This window comes from Centroberyx gerrardi, chromosome 10 (assembly GCF_048128805.1).
Source record: "Centroberyx gerrardi isolate f3 chromosome 10, fCenGer3.hap1.cur.20231027, whole genome shotgun sequence".
NCBI classification, from domain to species: Eukaryota; Metazoa; Chordata; class Actinopteri; order Beryciformes; family Berycidae; genus Centroberyx; species Centroberyx gerrardi.
Window position 1 is genome coordinate 5,073,137 of NC_136006.1, and position 18,626 is coordinate 5,091,762.

Consider the following 18,626-nt stretch of genomic DNA (forward strand, 5'->3'; position numbering starts at 1 on the left):
GCCCTCCTGGTGGAGCAGAGAAACTTACAGCTACAGGCTAAATTAACCGGCACTTGGCTGTTGGTAATTGCCAAGCCTGATAAAACACCTTTATTTCGCTTTGCTTGCCTCCTTCATTTTTGTAATCCTTCAATTCATCCGTACTTTCAACATTCACCAATTAATACATTTCTTGTGAAAGGAGACGCCTCTTGCCTATAGTATTTCACATCACCTGAACCCAAATAACAATAGAAATGCAAGAAAACAGCAACACTCTCACAAAAACATACCAGGATTGCATCCCCAAAGAAAGAATGAAACCCTAAAAACCAAAAATCTTTGATGCATGTTTTGTTTTATTCATGGGCCAGTACTACGAGCTAAGGCTTGTTTTCCCCCAGCATCACTGGCGGTTTGGCGGGGCTGAAAGCAGGCCGTGACCCCCAAGCCTTTAATCTGGAAGATGATGCTGGCCAGAGCGACGTTCCCCTCAGTCTGACGTAAACACAAGCCTGTCTGTTCCCCCGTCACTGGACAGCAGGTCCCTCAACACACACACACACAGACAATTGGCTGTGTATGATTACAAAAGGCACTACTCTGCACAAGACAACGTTAAACATTAGCTGAGGATGCTTTTGAAGCTTTCACTCTGCATTTCCCTTTAGCGCCATCTTTTCTTTTCCCCCTCCTTGCATCTGTAGATATTTGTCTAGCAGATAGAAGAAAAAAAAAACCATAAGGCTGTATTCTTCACATGACCTTTGAAGGGAGGCTGCAAGAGATGGGCTCGAGGAGGGGGAAGAAGATAAAAAGAGCAAGAGATTGTGAGATGAGCCCTGACATGGAGGCTGATGCTGAGAAGAGGCGCTCCAGGGCAAACAGAGAAGATGACACGGCCGGGGAGAGAAAAAGTGCCAGCTTTTACCGAAGCACTGCTGCTCTCTTTCAATTTCAAACCTGTTTTTTTTTTCCCCAGCCCTCACTCAAGAGTAAAGGCAACGAAAAACTCAGAAAAGTACATTTCCTGTCTATGTGCTTGTGTCAGTCATTCTGTCTGGTTCTGTCTGGATCTGTTTATTTCTTTCTGTCTATCGGTCTGTCTGTCTGCCTGGTACCTTTCCTATCTGTCCGTCTACCTGCCTGTCTGTCTACTCCTGCCTGTCTACCTGCCTGTCTGTCTATTCCTGCCTGTCTACCTGCCTGTCTGTCTATTCCAGCCCGTCTACCTGCCTGTCTGTCTATTCCAGCCCGTCTACCTGCCTGTCTGTCTATTCCAGCCTGTCTAACTGCCTGTCTGTCTATTCCAGCCTGTCTACCTGCCTGTCTGTCTATTCCAGCCTGTCTGTCTATTCCAGCCCGTCTACCTGCCTGTCTGTCTATTCCTGCCTGTCAGCAAGTGACTATTTCTGACTGTCTTTCTTATCGTTCTTATGATGACCTTGATGACGACAATGACAGTGGTGACAGTGGTGACCGAGTTGACGTTGGTGCCCGGCACCAGATCAAGGACGTTCACCTGAGGCCTTCTGTGTTGATTCTGTGCATTTTGTTTATGCTCCATTTCGTTTTCAGTACCTAATCTTTGTGCGCCCGCTCTCAGCACCCATTGCACGTCTGACCATCCTAGAAAGGGGGAGCCCTCTCTGTGAAGCCCTTCCCAAGGTTTCTTTCATTTTTTTCCCCCCAATGAGGTTTTCATGAGAGTCTTTCCTTGTTCTCATCAAGGGACTAAGGTTGGGGAGTGTCGTTTTCATTTTCATGGAGTGTTTTTATTTATTAAGTGCCTCAGGTTTGCTCGTTCATGTGTAATGCGGTAATACGGTGTGCAGGGTTTAGGCGGCGCAGAGCCCTCAGAGCCCCGTAGAAGAGACATACAGTGTGCGCTCGTACACCAGGTAATACGGTAATGGTCAAACAAGCATCAATCAACTCAAGGCTGGTGCGCTGTACATCCATGTACCAGGAAGTAGCTCGGTGACTGTCTACCTACCCGCCAGCTTGTATTTCTACTTTCCTACCAACCAACTAACCTACATGCCAGCCTGTCTGCCTGCCTGCCTACCTGCCAGCCTGTCTGCCCGTCTGTCTCTCTAGACTGCCATGTGGGGATGAGAGTCCAGATCCTCCTCCAGCTCTCTCTCCCTGTAGCCGGCAGGCAGCCAAGCTAATAAAGACGAGGGCCAGGAGTTTCATTGTGTTCTTGGCCTCGCGGCTTTCCATGACGCACTCCGTGCACACACACAGGATTATAAATCAAATTAACACACGCCGTGACATGGACACTTAAGCGTTGGCTGGCTCCCTTTGATCCGTGTTGATTGGATGCTTCATCAAATTTTGATTGGCCCATATGCCAAGGACAAGTGCGATGGTGCAGGGTACTTGACAATGTTGACAAACTGCTTATTTAAAGGACCTTGGAATACTAATTGGACATTAAGCCACAAAATTCACTGATTGATTCTGACAGCTACCACTTGCCATCATAGCATACTGGGAGCCAACAGGGAAGGAAACAAACATTTTTTTGTCCACTGGCCAAAGTGGCTGGCTCATTTCAAAATTCACCAGCCACGTTCAGTATTTTACAGTATTTACTAGATTTTTTAGAACCGAACAGAACCTCTACAATGACGGTTGGTTATCTGCAAAAGGTGCAGCGTAGACAAACTTTTTTTGTTATCACCGAAGAGAAAATTAATCTTTCACTCCTCCACAGAGCTACAGGATAGTGTCCCTGGAACTGGTAGTGCTTTGCCAAAGGACACTTCAGCAGGGCAGATGCTTGCTGTCATGGGGGAATGATGCCGGGCCTTCCGGTCGAAAGAGGGCCTCTCTGCTCACTATGCCACCCTGTTGACCTTAAATTAAGCCAACTACTTTTTTGGCCATTGCTCTACATAGGATTGCCTCTATATGGGATCAATTTGCCAGGACACCTTGTCACTGGATGTGTTGGGTGTTCAAGACACCGCCTGTCTCTACATCAGCTCCATCTCCATGCACAAAGTACATCTGCCAATCAATGTCTCCCCTGACACACAAGTTGGCGTGTTGCATGCCTTATTTTTTTATCTTATCTTTTTATCTTATTTTTATTTATGGCACTTTTGAAAAGGGAGAAGGCGGGTTGGCAGGCTTTGGTTGAGAACTGCCAAGAGATCCACACATTCTTCACCCTCTTAGCCAAGTCTAACTCAAAGGCGATAGCACAGGAAAGGATTCAGGTATCAATGGCATGGAAACAGTTCAAGTTAAAATCAACGATAAAATACAGTCCTACAAATCAATATTTGCACTCATGAAAAGCCAGAGAACTATGGTTCTAATTTTCAGAATATGAAGCAGGAAATGTGTTCATATTCCTGTAAACTTAACCTGGGTGTGGTTACTTTATACACTTTTACAGGTTTTTTCCCTAGCATTCATGCATGCAAAATCTATATCAAACTTTCCCACGAATGCAGGGAAGGAAATTACCACCAACTAAATGCTGGTAAATTTTGGCCGTGGCTACCTTGTCCTACCTGGCATCCTACAAATATGTGACTTCTCTTTTATGATGCATATTTCCTTTCAGCACTTAGAGATACAGGCAACATTCGCATGCTATCCAAGTGTTACCTTGAGAATCTGAGGAATTCCACAGAGGTGATGACAGCGCAGGGACGGTTCATATATCACATTGAGTGGAGAAAACACCAAAAATAGCACATCAGCACAGCAAGATGCAGCCTACATTGGACCGGCTACCCAATAATATCCGTGTTTCATCTAAAGACCCAGCATCGTGGCAAACGTTCTCCTTTAAAGAGACTTTCATTACCATAATTGCCTGATTACAGGCTCCCAAACCATTATCATGAGTCAAGTTCACCCCATACACACATTTATAAACTTCTAGACAAAGCTGCAAAGGTTGGGTTTCAGGCTGATACCAAGAGTTTACTCTCATTTTCAATCTTACAATCTAATTTTTCTTAAAATAAGTGAAACACTTTGTGAGATAATTTTACTTCTTTCCGAACAAGCGTCAAACAAGGCTATATAAAGATAGACAACTTCGCTAGTATCGAGAAAATGACAATCAATTCAAGACAATCCTTTAAACAAGATGATTTGCTTTAGAAATAAATGTAATTATCTCACCCCATTATTTTGACTGTTATAAGATTCAGTACTAGACCAAATGACTTGTTAATATGGATCTCTTTTGCAGTGTAGAATATCTTCATTTGCATTGGTTTCAGTGTGTTAGTGTCTGTCAAATGGTCTAAGCCTTCTGGACGTGTTGTGGGCTTATTTCAACTAAACATCTGTGATACAACATGGTCACTTGAAAATCCCAATGACAGACCCACTCTCACGCTCCCACCCCTTTCTTCAAAGACTGAAGTCATGTGTCTACATAGGCGCTGACCCAAAAAACACAAGGGATAGTTACACAAGATCCTGTATAGTGGTAAATGACTGCTTCAGAGGTGTTTCTACCCCGCTGAGAAACATTTCTCCTGGAAATAATGCTCCATAGCCCTTGGAAGCAGGGAGGGTTGAAATGTCAGAAAACTCAAACACACTGGGGTCTGAACTTCTCTCCTACCATAACCACCATATTTATAACTCAAAACCCCCACCAGACTGTCTGCACCAAGCGGCCAAAACCACGGGCGAATTTTGAAGCCAATAAGGAAGTGGCAGCAGGCGGCAGTTCCTCTAACGTCCGTAACGGCTCCAAAAAGACTCCAAATCTTTAGGCTTTCCTTCAGAAACCTATAGGTGAGGTCACACCCATAGCTTTTTTTTTTTTACAGTCTATGGTGTGCACCCATCATTGCATCCAGTCTCATACAAGAACAATGTCTGGACTTGAGTCATGCCCCTTTGTTTAAAATAAATCCAACACAAAGAGACTTCTGCAGCTAGGTTCAGGAGTAACCACATTCCAGCCACATCATGTTAAAGCTTCCCGTCTTACATCCCCCCCATGTTCATTTTGTGCTCCACTGGCCTCTATTTCTCACTCAACTGTTACTCCCTGCTGAGTTGGTGGCGGTCTGTCCGCTTGTCAGTTAGCAGCCGTTGTAAATGACTACATCTGGGACTGTGGAGCAGGATGACGACCAGTAGCTTGTGGTGCAGGACGGAGAGTCTGTTTAATGCTGCCAACGCTGCAAAGTAACGAAGACAGACATACACAGCCTGTTCCTTTGCATGATTCATCATCTTTTCTGTGGTGGCTGGAGGGGCGGGGAGGCACTGGACATTTTTCTCCTATATTGACACCACTTCTTATACTAGTTTAGTATATTTTAGTAAAATATTTTTTGTGTTAATATTTGTACATGCCATCTTCGTTTCCAAAACAGAATACTCAATTGCAGGGTTTCATATATGTTGACTATATATGGGCAGCCATCCAGCTAAATTTATAGCCAGTTTCTTTGATGTAGTTTACGAAAAAACAAAAAATCAATGCTGTCAAGCACTGAAAGTGTGATTGTGAGCTACAACGACCAAAATTCATTGTGCCACACAATCGTCACACAATCAGTGGCCCTTCTGGTCCTGATTTGTCTGTGCTGACACAGACTGAATAGAGAGGCAAAGAAAAAAATAGCAGTCATCAAGTACAAGTTACTCTCTGCTGTTGTCAGCTAATTTTGCCGTTCTAAGCCAATGCTAGCCTCATTATCTTAGTCAATACTAAAAAATACTATACTTTACTATAGTCAATAGTAAAAAAAAAAAAGAAAAATAGTAAATAGAAATAAAGATAGGACAGTGAGTTCTCTAAATTAAATATCAATGAAAATGCAGGCACAATATTGCCTACTTAGATATATATACACAACTAAAATACCTAACAACAAGATCATCATTATTTGAGGTGATTTTCACACGATTACATTTTTGCTTTGGCTTGCTAGCAAAAACCTGTATGTCTGTATGTTTCAGCAAGATTCCAACAAATCAAAGTGTTGGATTGAAATTGCTTGGGACACGATCACATGGCTATATTTATCTGTCATGCTAAGGTCAGGGAGTCTTTGGCTTCTGGAGGTGACACAACAGTGGTACCTCCTATCTTTCTTCTCCTCTCAGTACAGCTATCTCAATCTGTTCCGTCCCCCGCCCACTACACACACACACACACACACACACACACACGTGCTATCACATGTGGTATCTGTGTCTCAGAAACACAGGACAACTTAATAAATCATGCCTTGTCTCATTCTGTGCCTTAAGAGGATTGGGGACTCCAGTCTATCGCTGTAGACGTCCATTATCTCCTTCCACGGCTCTCCGCTCATTTCAATGTGGCCCAGTCTTTATATCGGTGCTGTAGATTTATTAATCATGCCACATTATATGCTCGACCTCGCTTTAGAATGGACCGCCGGCCCAGGAGTGGCACTGTGTTATTAAGGTCAGAGTCTGGAGAAGATTAAAAAACCTCTCTTGCCCTTCCTTTCTCTCTCCGTCGACTTAGCTCGGAGTGAGAAGCCGGGTAGCGACGTCTCGAATACGGCGCTGGGCTTGATGAGAAAGGAAGGCTTCATTATTAAGACTGCTTGCCAATTGTTTTGACAGAGCCTGACAACAAATTCTAATGTACACACAGGGGCTGTGTGTAAACGGGACGTGGAATTGAAATTCATCAGCGCTGCCAAGGGCATGGTGCCTTCTTTCATAAGCTGTATGCACAGCACTCAGATCCTTTAATATGCCTTTTGTTCTAAAAAATCTTCTGAATTTTTAAGCGGAGGGGGGGTTGACCGTGACATTGCCTACTGGGGACTGAGCTGTTGGACGCCTTACAAGTCATGAAGACATCATTTCCTTGCTTGATCAGTTTGCGAGCATACGGTCTCAGAGAGGCGTGAGGGTGACATCCTCTTACAGGGAACCGTTCTCCTTGGATCGTTTCCTGAAGAGCAGGCACGGCCCGACTGGAGCACGAGCAGAGAGAGGGGGAATAAAAAGAGGAAGAGAAGTAGACTACTGGGAGGGTATCAAAGCAGATGAAGCAACAAAAGGACAGGGAACCGAGGTTACAGAGGTCCAACAGTGGAAGAGCGGAGAGGGAGGGAAAAAAATTGATTTAATAAGGATAAAGCCAGCTAGAGAGATGTAGGTGAAATGGTAAGATCACCTTTGACCCCAATACAATATCTCCAGTGGCTGGTGAAATCTCTAAAGGACCTAAAGGTGCCTTTCCATGGAGGAAAAATCCACCCAAATACAGAATTCACATCTGCTTTTCATATCATCTTGGACAGTTTAATCTTGACTTGTGAAAATAAGAGGAGCAATAAAAGGAGCAAAGACCGACATCTGTGATGCCATCAAGCAATACTCTCTCAGAGCTGCTCCATTAGCAATATATATAGACCACTTTATGGAAAGCATATCACCCAAGGTGATGTTGGAGGAATATGGACACATTTACATTTTTTTTCCATTTCTGACACTTTCATCCAGACTGCAGCACTGAATGCAGCAGTAGAATAGGCTTCAATTCTATCATCACAGACATTATAAGCAACCAATGGTAATGAGTGTCAGGGTCAGAGCTTCAGCTCCCAGACAATATTGCTCTTATTGTCTAACAGGAAGGTTATGCCTCCATTTCCTTCACGCATAAATAATGTAATATGGCAAATTTTACTACTATTGACTACACAACACTTGAGGACAATATACAACAGCTTAAGTCGTCCTGCTGCCTTGACCCTCTGCACACAAGCTTTTTAAAAAATGTTTTTAGCTGTTTGGTGAATGAGCTATTGCAAATTGTTAACAGCGCTCTTTTGTCTGGTGTTTTCCAAAATGCTTTGAAAACTGCTGTTATTAAGCCTCTGTTAAAGAAGAGCTGCCTGGATGCCTCTGTGATAAGTAATTACAGACCTATTTCCAATCTCCCTTTTATTAGTAAGATCCTGGAAAAAATTGTCTTCAACCAGCTTAACAACTATTTAATTTCAAATGCCCACTTTGACCATTTCCAATTCGGATTTAGACCCCATCATAGTACTGAGACAGCCCTTATTAGAGTTGTGAACGATCTTCGTATGAACACAGATTCAGGCAAGCTTTCTATCCCTGTACTTCTGGATCTTAGTGCTGCATTTGACACTGTTGATCACACAATATTATTAGATAGACTAGAAAATTGGGTTGGACTCTCTGGCCCGGTCTTAAATTGGTTCAAGACCTACCTGCAAGGCAGGAACTACTTTGTGTCTATCGGTGACTTTGTCTCTGAAAGGGTCAGTATGACATGGAGTTCCACAGGGCTCAATCCTTGGCCCTCTTTTATTCAACCTCTACATGCTTACACTAGGACATATACAGAAAAATAGCATTCACTACCACAATTATGCAGATGACACGCAGCTCTATATATCTCTTTCTTCAAGTGACTTTGGTCTTGTAGATTCTCTGATTCAGTGTATTGAGGAAATTAATGACTGGATGTGCCAAAACTTTCTTCAGCTAAATAAAGACAAAACTGAGGTAATTATCTTTGGTACTAAGGAAAAGAGTCAGACAATTAGGGCTCACCGTGACTCCCTGTCTCTCAAGAGTAAAGACCAAGCTAGGAATCTGTGTTATTATGGATGCTGATCTCAATTTTAACAAACATATCAATACCATTACAAGATCAGCCTTTTATCATCTTAAAAATATAACCAAAGTACGGGGTCTTATGTCAAAACCTGATTTAGAAAAGCTGATACACGCTTTCATTACCAGCAGGTTAAACTACTGCAATGGTCTTCTCTCTGGTCTCCCCAAAAAAAACTCTCGGGCGGTTACAGCTCATTCAGAATGCTGCTGCCAGAGTTCTGACTAAGACTAAGAAAACAGAACACATTACACCAGTTCTTAGGTCACTGCATTGGCTTAAAAATTGATTGTAAAATTCTGCTGCTTGTCTATAAAGCGCTAAATGGCTCCAAAATACATTTCTGACCTGCTCTTAGGATATGAGCCACCCAGACCTGTGAGGTCATCTGGGACCGGTCTGTTAGTTGTTCCCAGGGTGAAAACTAAATCAGGTGAAGCTGCTTTTAGTAATTATGCTCCCAATGACTGGAATAAATTTCCAGAAGCACTGAGATGTGTTCCCACTGTCAGCTCTTTTAGAAGTTGGCTCAAAACATTCCTTTTCTCTGTGGCCTTCTGCTAAATCATCTGTATGTAGATGTAACAGGTGTTACCTTTATTTATTCATTTTATTTCTTTTATTTATGTTTTACCTATTTTATACAAAATTATTCATCAATTGGCATCACGAACAGGATCCCAACAGGACTAGAGGAACTCTGGTGAGTAGTTTCTCCGCTCTGACGGGATCCTCAAACCTGTATTGAGAATGAGTGTATGAAATGTGTTATATAAATAAAGTTTGCCCTGCCTTGCCTTAGAATCATCACGTAAGAGAGGTGCTAGGAAAATAAATTAGAAAAATAAGAGCTAAGGAAAGAAGTAAAAGGATGTTTTTCCATTCCTTCCTTGTTAGTATCAGTATTTTTCCTGGTTTAGAACTGTTACTAGTAGTTTGAGTACTAGTAATGATTAGTAAAACTCATTTCGGTGTAAAATCTCAATGTAACATCCTACTGTCCGAGTCTAGAAAGTAAGTCACAACTTCATTTTCAGTGAATTTTGTCTTCTGATGATTTTGTTTTTGGTTTGGCGTCTAGCTTTGAGAAAGATTATTTTCATGTTCACAAATCAGGACCGAACAAACTTCAGACCAAGGGAGTAACGTGAATCCTGTTTTTCACTTTTCCCTTTAAGTGTTACCTGCACAGCCCCTGACAGTTAAGGACTTCGGTAGTGTGTGTGTGCATGTGTGTATGTGTGGGGTTGTGGGAGAGTGGGGGTGTGGGGTGTGGGGGGGCGTGAAGGGAGGAGAAGTGGGGGATGGTAGCTTGGAGCTTGGACAGCCTATAAACCGTGAGGTCCGCAGTGCGGCCGGCCGGCCCTCTGTCTTGATGTCCGGCGTGATCGCACAGTCCGCTAGGAGCTGTGACCTTCACAATGGCAGCCAAACGGCTGCCCACCGGGCGCACGCTTCCTGCCCGCACTGGCAAAGAGGCCCAATCTGCCCCCAGCCATCCCTGTCCCGAGGGAGGAACGGCCGTGATTCATGCACCCTTATCCCTGACGCGCTAGGGTCACAAACACACACACACACATTACCATGTACGACCACGAACATGCACACACACAGGGCAGTGAAATATTCATAAATCCCCTTTGAGTCGGCGGCGGAGAGCAGGGCCATTACTTTTGGCATTGTTAGAAAAAAAAAAGAAAAAGAAAAATCAGCTTAGCTCCCAGAGAAGAGGCACACAACGACAGGCTTTTGGAGGTTTGGGGAGCTGTGACTGGAGTTATGTGCTGCCCTGAGTGACCTCCGGAGTCAGTTTGATTGATTTAAAGCGCCCGTCCACCCGCCCTCCTCTTTCTCATCTCCTTCTAACTCACCCCACGGAGGCATCCTATCTGGCTTAACGGAAGGCCTATCAGAAGATGCACGAGGGCGGCGAGAATGTGACATCTGAATTGCTTCCTGCGGTAAATACATTCACGGCACCGGGGCAGAGGGTGGCGATAAATTCCCCTTGAAATGGAGACAGTAAAAGAGTCCAGATACGCTCTTTTTATACAGCTCCCAAGCACCAAGTTCAAACAGATAATGGCCGGTGATAGCGTTTCTTCAATGTAATGTACGGAGAATCCATACAAATCTAACAGTCTACAACACACATCATGATACCAGCGCTATCCGTTTCTGGAATTTGTGGGAGCAAAAACACCTAGTGGTCGATTGAGAACTTTTTTTTACATTCAGCTGACACCAGAGCCACTTACAATGAAAGAGGAGAAGGGGGAGCCTGTTGACAGTTTCATAGTTTTGATTTGATGTATTTTCAGATACACTCAAAGCCAATGGTGATGAGGAATCAAACACAAAAAGGCCACCGAATATCTCAATAATGAGTAAAAAAACAGTCAAAAAACATGAAGGCTACCAAGAATGATGACTGAAGGCAGGAATAACACTGGGTCATGGTATTGGCCTTAAGCTTGCTCAGCCTTTCTGGTCTTTAACTTCTATTGAGAAAATCATTTGGGATTCAAGTTCTCAATTATTCCTTCACAGTGCTTTCTGTGTGGTTCAGTGTGCATCATACTGACCTCCTACTCTCCCTCTCCCACTATCCCACTACCTCTAAATACACTAGGGATAAGCTCAGCCATGTTCCTCGTCCTGGACCTGGTCCGTGTCCAAAACATCTCAGCCCAGTACACTTTACACTTCCTCCAGACCCCTGAGGGTCTCCAACAGAGTGACTGAACACACAAAGGGACTCTGCTTCCCACCCTGCCAAAAACTGAGCAGCACTCGCTGATAAAGGGGTGGAGGAACTTGTGGCTCCGCTGACATTTAGAGACGCTGCCTTAATTGGGAGGACTAGCTTCTTTAAGATGGGAGGTAGCTGTACACAGAGTACCGCCAATGAAAAAGTATTGCAGTACACAATGTTTCATGTCATGTACCATCTTCAGCGTGCATAAAAACACACACACAAGTTTGCCTTATATTTTACCAGGAAAATCACACCCCAGATGAGTCATGTGCTCCATTTGTATAACTGTATTGTTTTGCTGATAGCATTTGAGAGAAGGTTAGAGCAAAACATGTCCAATGGTAAACACTTGATGTAGATTCTGTCCCACCTCTTCAAATGAACTGCAATTTGATGAAAAAACATATAATTTCATGTTATTTATCAATTTATCACTTGCTTGCAGTCTTATTTTAGAATCAAAACTGTGATAGCTGGGCTGATATCAGTGCCAGAGTCAAAAAATTGATATTATGACAAAACTAATGGAAGGTTTAGAGACACTGAGCATTTATCTGAGCATCAAAGTGTTCCAAAGTGTTGAGCATCCCCGTGATTAAGGGTTTCAAAAGCACACAAACTTGACAAAAAAGGGCATCAAGCTCCGACTCTATCCTGCCCCGCTGCTCATTATCTGAACTGAAAACAGGAGCAATGAGTCAGCCTATCCCTGTGCAAGATCAAAATTACCTTGCTTAGAACCTAGATCAACATATTTTCCCAGTGAGACATTTTAAAAGGGAGAGGATGAATCATCACTTAAAAATAAAGTGTGGAATAATGTACCTGCAGGAGATACTGATTGCACTGTGGGTACATATACGTAGCTGGTACCATCTTGTGTGCTTCATGTTGCTGTGGTTTCGTCTTTTTATTGTCTCGTTAATGTTTTTAACACCATGACCAGGAGCCAAGGTAGAGAGTCACTTTTGTGTCCACCAGCTACAGTCGCTGGTGTATCCCCAGATTCACCAGAATCAGAATCAGAATCAGGTTTATTGCCAAGTAAAGTTCACAAAACAAGGAATTTGCCTTGGTATGTAGGTGCATACAATAAACATGGAGAAAAATAAGAAAGTAGAAGTAAAAAACACAACAAGTACTGCAAGTCAAACTTTCAACTGCAAGTCAACTTTAAACCAGCCACTTTCTTTCACTATCTCACCAGCAAGCTAGATTTTCTAAAGGGGCAGTAAGTAATCTTCCCCTTGAGGTACAGTGGCCTGCAAGGATGTAATGGTATGAGATTTTGATTTTGAAAAAAACCCCACAAAAAAAACAAGGTTTTACAATTATTATGCAGTAATTAATTTTTTTATACAATTAAGGACGAGGAGAATTAGAGCTGAACAATTAATAAAAATTTTAAAAAACGAAATCGCAATATGAACTTCTGCAATTTCCAAATCACAGATGCTGCAATTAATTGCTTAAGAAAGTGAAGCGTCCAAAATGGATTTGTGAACAAGGTGTTTTAGAGCTGCAGGTAATCTTTACTCCGTGAATCAAAACCTTTCATCAGACTCAATCTCAGTAAATCCTGCACACTGACATCTGTTTTCTTTGAACAAAATCACTTCTGTTTAAACAATTTTGAAGTTCTAAAAAATTGATGACAAGAAAAACTTGTGATGATATGAATCGAGAATTAAATGAGCATTTTCTAATTAAAGATTTTAATTAATTTCCCCAAGCACTGCGCATTGCAAAAAGCGTTACACACAAATGAACGTACAAACAAACACACACACACACACACACATAAAGCTTGGCTCTTATAGAGGTGCTCCTCCACAGTACCTAACAACCCTATCCACCCCCCACAGATATGTTATGGTCATTTTGTGCTATGGGGCAGTGAAAACGGTACTTATTACTAAAATTTACCACCACTTAGCTGGTGGCTGGTATTCCTATCCTACTCTGCCATGAGCTGCTTAAAATTTGGCCGGCTGACTAATACTGGCACCTTGAAAATGTTTTGATAAATGTGAACTGCTCTTGTAAAAATAAACCTAATAAATTAAAGAAATACACAAGTAAATACAAAAACCTAATCTAGAGAGGACTTTTGCTGAGCATGTTGTTTTTCATGACTGTTTCTCATTCAGCCACAGTCTTCTGTTGGTCACTGAGCAGCTCCACTGGCAGGAGTTGTGTAGTTCATTCACTTTCCCAGCCCAGATTTCCTCAGCCAGCACAGGGATTTAAACCAGCTATCTTACAGTAACGAGCCAACTTCTCTAACCTTTGGGCTACTGCCTCCAACTACACAGATTCAAATCCCATATCATACTATGCTGTCCTATCTCTCCCTATCACGTCAATGTCAATCAACTGTACCTCATCTTCACCTGAAACATGAACAGAATGCTGAAGGTGGGAGGACAGGATGCTGACAGGGTTGGAAATTACCACCAGCCACTGTTCAAATGCTGCTAAATGATGGTTGCACCTGGCTTCTCATCTTGACCAACCACTTGGACAGGTAGCCAACTATTAGAGATGAGACGATATATCAAAATTCAACAATACAATATACAAGATATAATATGTATCCTAGGGCAGAAAAATTAATTGTGATATTAGCTCCATTTTATTCAGCTGTAGTAATCACAAATGGGACACTTGCCAATCACAATTTCACAAGCTCTCCATCAAAATGATATAATTTGCACTTTGTAATGACATTTTTAAATTGTTGTTTACATTCTAGAAAGCCAATGCCATTGCTAGAAAGATTTGTGTCTCAGAAATAAACATAGTTCTGCACAGTCAGACTTTGTTGTCATTGGACTTTTATCTATTACATCGTATTGTGGTTGTATCAAAACGTGGACCCCATACCGCGTATCGAATCGTATCGGGAGATACGCAGATCGTCCCATCACTACCAACTGTGTTTTCAAGGTCCGACTCTACAAAGAATGAACGTGGATGGTGAATTTGGGATGTAGCAGCTAATGTGGCTGACACAGAAAAAGTCAGTTTCCTGCCCTGACTGCTTGCTCTCATTTAAAAAAAAAAAAAAAATGTAGCTTGATCTATGATGCCCTTGCATGCAGCTAGCTTCTTGTTTATCTCTTGCACAGTGCTGCTTCAGCAGCAGAGTCAACATGACAACAGCTGTCAGGCAGACCATCCAATTAATTCCTGACATGCAGAGACACACAGATGTAAACACAAAAACATGTGCATCTGAGTGCTCACGCACTCAGATGCACACATACACACACTCAGATGCACACATACACACAGGTAGACCTTTTTGCAGAACAGAAAACATCTGGAAAAACAGCAAAGTAGAAACTCAGTTCCCTGTCAGCCCTGCCATCACTCGCACTAATCCAGGCAGGAGAAAAGATTCCCCGGCTTTCGTTTAGGCTTTTTTTTTTTGTTGTACGACTGGCTGGAAAAAACAAAGCAGAAGCTAGAGCTGTGCTTCTGTGGCAGTGGCCCAGAGGGGGGAGAGAGGCATTGTGGGGCGGTCATGTCCTCTGCCAGCTCCTCTGTCACACTCTCTCCATCACCTCAGCTCTAATCGGCGAGGCTCATTAGGCCTGTCCTATACTTAGAGCGGCATGCCCGAGATGCTCCCTACTCCACCTTATACTCAGGAAGGGAAATTACCACCAGCCACAAGTCACATGCTGTTAAACCTTTGGCTTTGGTTGGCAAGTTTGTCTACTCTTTCAGCCACTTAAACAGGTAACCAGCCAGCGTTTGGAGGCTCTTATCTGCTCTAAAATTACACGTGGATTGGTATAATAGTGAATGGAGAACTTTGGACTAAACCAGCAACTGGGCCAATGGACAAAGACATAATCTGTTTCCTGCCCAGCTTATAGTTCCACATCTTTTAGGGAATGGGAAGGTAATTGGTAGAAAACAAAAACACTGGGGAACGAAGGAAAAGAGGATTTTGTTTTATATTCTAGGCATTTAAGCTGACGATCTTATCCAGAGCGACTTACAATGAGTGCAACGGTAAAAGTCAGCTTCAGTTCCTACATCACCAACATTACAGCCAACCAATAGTAAGAAGAGCAAGGGTGAGAGCCACAGGACCCAGACAAAAGCTGTAACAAAATATTCCTGTTACCCTAGAACGATCCTGTAAGTGAGAAGTACTAGGAAGGGAAGTAAGAAAATAAGAGCTGAGGAAGGAAGTAACAGGATTTTTTTTTTTTTTTTTTTTTTACACTTCGAGGCAAGATTATACTCAAGCAAGTACAGGAGAAGGATATAGGAGAGGGGCATGTGAATCGGGGGGTAAAGGGGGACAAATGAAATGTATCGGAGTCGTGTGTGCAAAAAAGGAAACTGGACGAAAAGCAGAGAAAAAAATAGCTGCTGAGGTAGATTTACTTTGGTGCTGAAAAGAGAAAAGGCACATGAAGATCACGGCTCTACAGTGACACTTTTTTCCAAGTGCACTTATTCGCCCAAAAAGGAAATATTCAGGAGCGAAAGGAATTTATGAACATGATCTGAGTGTTAAAAAATGCCCAGCCCCTGCTTTGAATGTGAAGTTGGATGTGTGCCTGTTTTTCCTATTTTCTACATAGCAGGAATTTATTTTGTGAGAACAGGCTACTATATTCATGACAGTGTATAACTGTGATGAACATGATCCCCTCCACCTCTCAATTTAGCTCTTATTTATATATTTTCTTTAAATCAGCACTTCTCTCTAACATTGCATGATCATAATGTGATAGAAACAGGTAAGGTTTCTATTTGCCAGGCTTTATGGCTCTGACCCCCTTACTATTGATGGATTGTGATTGGTGATCAATGAATTGAAGATTGTCCTCACTGTATGTTGATCTGGATAAGAGCAACAGCTTAATACCCACAAGGTAAAAAATATACGCTACTTAAACAGCAGAACTGCAAAGCCCTGGTGAGCATTATGTGCACAAATATGCTACTATAATGGCAGCACTGTAAAGATCACATGCACAAATATAAATCCACTTTCAAAAAGGCTAATGTCTATATTCAGAGATACAGTTATGGCAGCTGCAGGGCCTGTTGAAATATAGATCCATGACATTCCATACATAATGTATAGAGAGTCATAAATTCCTATGCAACACGGTTGGATCATCAAATGCCATCTCCCTGCCACATGATGCGAGTGGCTGGCTTGCGAGAGAACATCAAGCGTTACAAGATCCGACATGATTGCCTCTCAAAGATTAATTTGTAGTACGGCCGCAATCCGTGTTCACGGTGAAATAAAACATAAACAACAACAACACGCTGCCAGGGAAATGGAGCTAATATTCTCAACCTGCCTGCGTACATTTTCCGGCATGCGTCGTCGTTTTTTTTTGTTTTTCTTCTGTTGGACCCAAATGATACACTGTGGGGTCTGAGGATGAGAAAAGCTCACTGTTCAGCGCAGATCAATACGGCAATCCTTATGGAAACAGATGTCTTCATGAGCTTCGTTGAGAGCGACTGGTAGAAAGATTCCTCAGAGTGTGGCAAATGGAAATTAGGGTTTGTTTTTTTTTTGGAGGGGCGGGGTGGGGCAGAGATTAAGAGTTAGAAAGAGAGATATGGAAGTAGAGAGCAACAGAGAAAGAATTGGAAAGAGCAAAGGGGGGGAGGGGTGAGAAACTTAGAAGGAGATAGGGAGGTAAAAAACAAGAGAAAGAGAGACAGAGAGTTGAGTGATAGGGAAGAAAAAAGCAAGTGAGAGGGAGGGAGAGTTAGATATAAAGATAGGGAGAAAGCGATAGAGGGGGAGAGAGAGACAGGGAGACAGAGAGAGAGAGAGAAAGAGAGAGAAAGCAAGGGAGTGATGAAAGCTGAGCTGTGCCCTACCCTCAAGGCGATCGCACTAGACACACACACACACACACACACACACACACAGAAACCTGGTGCGTAATCAACATACAAGGCCATCTGCCGAACACTGCCAAGCCTTCGAAGAGAGTGAGTGGGAGAGAGAGGGTTCAAAAGCATGAGAGAGAGAGAGTTAAGTAAAAGATATGGGTGGAGGGAGGGGGGTGGGGCTTATTGCCATCTCTGCAGATATTCCACATCTCCATCGGAAAGCTCCGCTGGCTCTTTATTGGCCAATACATCCGTATAGCAGCACCATTTAGGTCGCACTTAAAAAAGCCTGCTTTAGCCATCGATTTGTCTGGACTTTACAGCCACAGTCTATAGCTCTGTGGGGAAATACACACACACACAAACTGCAAATCTGTAATAGTTTGCTTTTCACTCAACAGTCACAGCTAAGTGATTGGTGAGTCGAGTCGAGAGGAAAATCGACAAGGATTTCGGTCCAGACACTCTCCTGCCTTCAGATATCAATGTCAACTTAAAACAGAACATTTAAGAGGTAATCTGCGAGATTCTCTGTCTTTTTTTTTTTTTTTTTAAATCACTACTATGTTGGTACTAAGCGCTAATAGCTGTGGTGTTTCTGCACTGCACTTCCCTGAGATCGCCTGTGGTTTTAGATTCCACAATTATTAATCATACACTCTGGCCATATTGAAGCATTTCATTTCATTTCACTTACAATACCTGCTGTAGCTGAAAACCATCCAGAAGTCAATGTAAGACGCAGCGTAATGAAATAGTTTTCTTCCCCAAATCGTCACGATTAATCATTGTGATCACAATATCTCGCAAAATAATCCAGATAATCATTTTAGCCATAATCAGCCACAGGACGTTCGTCATAGCCGCCCCCCCCCCCCCCCCCCCCCCCCACTGTTAATGCAGTTAGCTTCCTGGCCAGCAGGTCTTTATATATTACTGTCTGCTCGATTACATTAGGTCTTGTGTGACATGCAAGCAATCCATAACTGGGTGTGACAGTGAGTTTTACAGTCCTTGGTGTAAACAGAAATGCTCGAGCAGAACTGGGAATCTTTCCCTTACACCTAAAAATCCCCAAAAAGAGCCATAAAATTCTGGCAGCATCTTAACAAAGCTGACCATAATTCTGAATATAAAGCTTTATTAAGCAACACCACATCTCATAATAGAAAACTATGACTCAACTTGCTCACAAAACACTGCTGACCTCAGGCACCAAAACAATAACTCAAACAAAATTAAAATGACATTACACAAAATTATTCTAAATTTGGGAATCTGAAATCAAATTACAAAATAAACTGCAATGTTACTACCTTCTTCATCGAAAAAATTGAATTAGCGCATTATCTGAGCATT

The 18,626-nt window shown here is 42.5% G+C and overlaps 1 protein-coding gene across 2 annotated transcripts in view; it reads right to left on the reverse strand.

Annotated features, from left to right (window-relative positions):
* The window catches only part of man1a2 (mannosidase, alpha, class 1A, member 2), a 155,614-nt gene that overhangs the window by 99,576 nt on the left and 37,412 nt on the right, over nucleotides 1-18,626 (reverse strand). The gene's annotated exons all lie outside the window — the stretch shown is intronic.